At 39.5% G+C, this 5,831-nt stretch overlaps 1 pseudogene; it reads right to left on the bottom strand.

Moving 5' to 3' along the window:
• Positions 1-250: 250 nt before the first annotated feature.
• LOC103208361 lies at positions 251-643 on the bottom strand (annotated as a pseudogene).
• Between the last annotated feature and the right edge of the window lie 5,188 nt (positions 644-5,831).

Below are 5,831 nucleotides of genomic sequence, written 5' to 3'. Positions count from 1 at the left end.
AGGCAATTGAAAATATCATGGCTTGTGTCAGACACACCTTAGTCCTCAAGGATGCTCCCCTGCACTTGAAAGAGGTCCCTTGCAGCCTATTTGCCCAGTGCTATATATCGTCTGATGTCCTGACTGCTGCTTCCTTTGGTGTGGATTGTAGAACCAAGCAATATGAAGTCTTTGACAACTTCAAACTTTTCTCCATTTATCATGATGCTGCTTATTTGGTCCAGTTGTGAGGATTTTTGTTTTCTTTATATTAAAATGTAATCCATTGAAATTTATTAAATTCAGCACCAACATTGGCCTTTGCAGTGTCCCTGACTTTCTTCATTCTGTTCTCATGCTCCTTGTGCTGTTTTCTTGAGGTCTTTTTCTTCTCATACAGGGCATGTCTTGCAAGTCTATGTTTAGGTTCATTTTTCTTTGCAAAATGCCAAAGCCTGTGGTCTTGCCACCATCAAAATGGGTTCTGAATCCAAAGACAGAGGTAACATCTGGTGTGGTCTTGTACATTTTGGTTAGTATTTCCCGAATTTGTCTTAGGTACTGTTGCCTTCTGAGAGTGAAGAACATCAATGACCATTTGTTTCTGCTGGAGTAGTTGGTTGGTCATGAACTTCCTGGTCCAGATAGTTCCTGCATCATTCATGATGGCGAGGAACCAAACTAAGAAATTTGGTATCCAGTCTGTGTGCAATCTGTCTCTCCCTTCTACCTTTTTCTGCTCCTTATAGGTAATCTATCTCCTTCTTCTAGCTGCCTTTAAGAGCTTCTCTTTGTCTTTGGTGTTCTCTAGTTTCACTAAACCAAAAAACCAAACCTAGTATGAGTCAATTCTGACTCATAGTGATCCTATAGGATGGAGTAGAACTGTCCCATTGCATTTCCGAGGCTGTAAACCTTTACAGAAGCCTACTGCTACATCTTTCTCCCACAGGGCAGCTGGTAAATTATAACTGCTGATCTTTCAGTTAGTGGCTGAGTGCATTAACCACTGCACCACCAGAGCTCCTCCCTAGTTTCACTAGACAATAACATCTAGTGAAGTTCTTTTCTTTTCTTCTTTTTCCTGGCTTGGTATAGCTCTGTAATGTGTGCCTTTTTTCAATTCTAGAAATTTCTCAGCCTTTTTCTTGTTGAGTATTACCCCTTCCTAATTATTTGTAAGGAGTTCTGGTGGCATAGTGCCTAAGGCATTTGACTGCTAACCAGAAAGTTGGAGGTTCAAACCCACCAGCCACTCCATAGAAGGAAGACTGGGCAATGTACTTCTGTAAAGATTTACCACCTCAGAAACCCAAAGGGGGTTGCTATGAGTCAGAATAGACTCAATGGCAGTGAATTTGGTTTTAATATTTCTAATCTCTCTTCATATACATGTCTGGGGCTTGGAAAGACATATTTTAGTATTCTCTTGCATGTCTGGTAATGTCTACTTTTAAAATTTTTATCTGCTTATTTTTCTGTGCTGCGCTTTGAGTGATTTTTCCAGATCTACTTTTTAGTTTTCTAATTCTCTCTTCTACATGCTTAATCTTTTAACCTATACTTTCAGTTTTAAAAGGAGCTCTGGGTGGTGCAGTGCCTAAGGCACTTGACTGCTAACCAGAAGGCTGATGGTTCAAACCCACCAGCCACTCCGTGGAAGGAAGACAGGGCAATCTACTTCTGTAAAGATTTACCACCTCAAAAACCCAAAAGGAGTCCTATGAGTCAGAATTAACTTGTTGGCAGTGAGTTTGGTTTTTTGGTTTTGAGTTTTCAATTTCATTTACTAAAGTTTTTTTTTTTTTCTAATTTCTAAAAGCTATTTAGTTATTTTTTTCTATAGCTTTTTGTTATTCACTTATTTAACACATTACATATCTTATTTATTTAAATATGCTGTTGTTGTTGGGTGTTGTCAAGTTGGTTCTGACTCATAGTGACCCTATGTTCAACAAAACAAAACACTGCCTGGTCCTACACCATCTGCACAATATTTGTTATACTTGAGCCCATTGTCACAGCCACTGTGTCGCAACCTTGCTTTCTGAAAGTGAAGATGACTTGAAGCACTTACTGATGAAGATCAAAGAGGCCTTTATTATGTGTTATACCTCAACATAAACAAAACAATGATCCTCACAACTAGACCAATAAGCAACATCATGATAATTAAGAAAAGATTGAGGTTATCAGGGATTTCATTTTACTTCGATCCATAGTCAGTGCCTATGGAAGCAGCAGTCTTTAAATATAGCTATTTTTTATTGATAATTGCATATTCTGTATTATAGACCTTGGTAGGACTAAACATGTTGTTTTATTTATGCTGAATCTCATTCGTAATAGGTTTCCTCATGTGCTTTAAAGCTTGATTTCTTGTGTGCTCGGTAATTTTTGTTTGAATCTCAGTTACTTTGCTCTGGAGAGGATTTAGTCTTCTGGTAGGTACAAGGTATGATATGTACTAGTTTCCTGTAGCTGCATAACAAATAACCACACATTTATCAGCTTAAAACAACACCCATTTATTAGTTTCTAGCCAGCTCACTTGTTTTTTGCTCACATAGCTCACTATGTGCTCAGAGGTCCAAGAGAGCTTGGGTTGGGTTCTCTGACAGGATCTTACAGTGCTGGAAGGACTGAGCTTTTGTCTGGAGGCTCTGGGGAAGAATTTGCTTTCAAGCTCATCCAAGCTGTTGGCAGAATTCAGTTCCTTGTCATTATAGGACTGAGGTCTTTGTTTCCTTGTTGGCTGTCAGGTGGGGGTCACTCTTAGCTTCTAGAGGCTGTTTTTTGGCCCTTGTATGAGGCCTCTTACATCTTCAAAGTGAGCAGTGGTTGCAAATCCCTGTCACACTTTGAATCTCTTTGATTCCCTCTTCTACTTTTACCAGAGAAGTCTCTCTGCTTTTAAAGAGCTTGCCTGAGTGGGTCAGGCCCACTGGTATAATCTCTGTTAAGGTCACCTGACTTGAGACTTTAATTACATCTTCAAAATTCTTTCATAGCTGTACCTAAATTGATAGCAGTACCTAGATTAGTGTCTGACTGAGTTACTACACATTGGTAATCTTGGGAGGGTGGTACACCTTTGGAATACTGCCTGTACAGCTACCAACTTAGAGGAACTTCTGGTGGTGTAGTGTTTAAGGCATTTGACTTCTCACCACAAGGCTGGTGGTTCAAACCCACCAGCCACTCCTCAGAAGGAAGATAGGGTAATCTACTTCTGTAGCGAGACCACCTCGGAAATCCAAGGAGGGGTTGCTATGAGTCGAATCAACTGGACAGCTGTGAATTTGGTTTGGTTTGCTAAGGATCCTGGAATACAGTGAAAGTCTCCATAATCCAGAGCTTGTCTAAGCATTTTCTCTTAGGATAACTTCAGCTTTTGGGGTTACTTGCTGTTTACCCTTTGAATTTAGTCTGCTATGCTTCTTTGTCTTCTTTAGGTTGGGGGATTTGAGATTCCTTCTCTGGTAGCGTAGGGCCTAAGGCATTTGACTGCTAACCAGAAGGCTAGTGGTTCAAACCCACCCCCACTCCTTGGAAGGAAGGTTGGGCAATCTATTTCCGTAGTGATACCGCCTCAGAAACCCAAGGAGGGGTCACTATGAGTTGGATACGACTTTATGGCAGTGGGTTTGCTTTGGTTTGGTTTTCTACTTACTTGTGAGGTTATGATTTTTTTTTTTTAAATATGTTTGCTGAAATTTGTTATATTTTCATAGGAGGGTGTTTTGTAGTACATGATATCCTATACTGATGGCCATAGGGCTCCCTAGGTGACTCAAACAGTTTGTGCTTGACCATTAACCTAGGTCTAGTGGTTCAAATATACCCGTGGCCCCACAGAACAAAAGTCTGACGATCTGCTTTCATAAATATTATCACCAAGAAAACCACATGGAGTAGTTCTAGTCTGTGACACATGGGGTTGCTGTGAACTGGAATTTACTCTACAGCTTTGAGTTTGTTTTTTTGGTTTGCATACTGATAGATACCAATGTCCATTGGTTATTAATTAAATGAATATATGTGTATATGTATTTATTTATACTTATATGTACATTTATATATTTCCTGGTGGTGCAGCATAGCTCCAGAGTAAGCAGAATGAACAACAACAGTAATGTCCAGTGCAGCTAAATAGCAGCCCTGCTATGCTCCCAATATATATATAGAAGATACTGTTATAAGTGCTATGGGGAATACAAAGATGAGGACTTATGAGGAAGATGAAGCATGTGTGTAAAATGTAATGAAGAAATTTATAAATGTCAAAAGAGAGATGGAATAAAATGATCTGTGGAGTCAGAGGGGAGAGAGATTACAGTTTAAGAATCTTGCAGGTTCCATAGGGGTGCTACTCATATGTTGAGGCCTGTGGAAACCAGGCATTTTAGGCCTTTCACAAACTCATTTAAAGAAGATCCATTTATAAAGATCTTTCTGGGGCTTCCTCTGTAACATACATGTTAATGTATGTGGTACAGGGAAATATCTAGCAAAACATAAATGGTACTTTAATATCTCACTTGCCAAATGCTGGTGTGACTCTGTTTCTGGGTTAGATCTAATTTGGGTTATTTAAAGATAAACTATGACATCAAGACACCAATTTGATGAAATCAAGAGACTCACACATTAGCCAACAGATGATTGGTTGCTATTTTATTCTCTGTCCTAAGTAATGTGATAAAATATTCAGATATTATCACACTAGTGTTTTCCTCATGCTCACAAGATCACTTACTATGCTTCAGACGTGTAACCCAGGTCTTTCATCTTTTGGTGGGTAATCCTGAAACAGAAAATTAGCCCATAACTGACATCTGTTTTAAAGGGGGAAGATGTACTGGCCGTTTCAGTAGCATCTTCCAGGGTAAAAATGATTGGTGTGGTGATTGCTGTGATAGATATAGTCTGCAAAAATGCCCACACTTACTCTCCTCCCTAGAATTGTAACCTTTTGCAATATGACTCTATAGTTCCTTCCATCAAGAGGTGGGATAAATTTCCCTTCTCCCTGAGTCTTGGCTGATTCTGTGACTTGATTTGACCAATAGAATGTGGCATTGTGCCAGTTCTTAGCAGTTCTTAGCCTGGGTCTCCAGGGACTGGGCACACTTCTGCTTGCTCTTTTGAAACTCTGGTAAGCCAACATGTGAACAAGCCCAGCACAGCCTGATGTTGCCATCATCCTGTCCAGCCAAATCCAGAAGCAAAGAGTACAGAAGCTTGAGGGAACCCAATTGTCAATTCTCAAAGTTCACAAGAAATAATGAATAGCTGTTATTTTTAAACCACTGAGTTTTGGGTAAGGAGCTCTGGTGGTGTAGTGGTTAATGCATTTGGCTGCTTATCAGATGTCAGCAGTTGAAACCCCCCCAGCCACTCTGTGGGAGAAAGATGAAAAGATTTAGAGCCTTGGAAACTCTATGGGACATTTCACTCTGTCCTAAAGGGTTGCTATGAGTTGGAATCAACTTGGTGGCAGAGCTTGGAGTTTTCTGGAGTTTTGGGTTTCTTTGTTACACTATAATTCCATTTCTCCTTTGAGGTTAAAAGGGTAAGTCTCATCTTGTTCTTTAGTAACAACACTAAATAGTGACCTGGGACAAAGATTTCTCACAGAAACTTTGCAAGCATGACATATTTCCCTTGTTTCAATAATTTGCAAATTATCATTCTAAACAGGTTCATACAGATCTTGTGTAACTTATTTAAGAAGAACCGTTAGAATTCTATTCTCATCTTTTTTCTAAGAGTGGGGGAAAAAATCATTAGATGTATGACAAGTTTCTGGGGGTCAAGCCAATAAAGGGGAATTTATTTGCTTTTGGTAG

The sequence above is a fragment of the Orycteropus afer genome, unplaced genomic scaffold (genome assembly GCF_000298275.1).
Source record: "Orycteropus afer afer isolate SDZICR_OR568_19922 unplaced genomic scaffold, OryAfe1.0 scaffold00428, whole genome shotgun sequence".
NCBI classification, from domain to species: domain Eukaryota; kingdom Metazoa; phylum Chordata; class Mammalia; order Tubulidentata; family Orycteropodidae; genus Orycteropus; species Orycteropus afer.
Note: the sequence above shows the minus strand (reverse complement) of the source record. Positions and strands in the feature narration are given on the sequence as shown.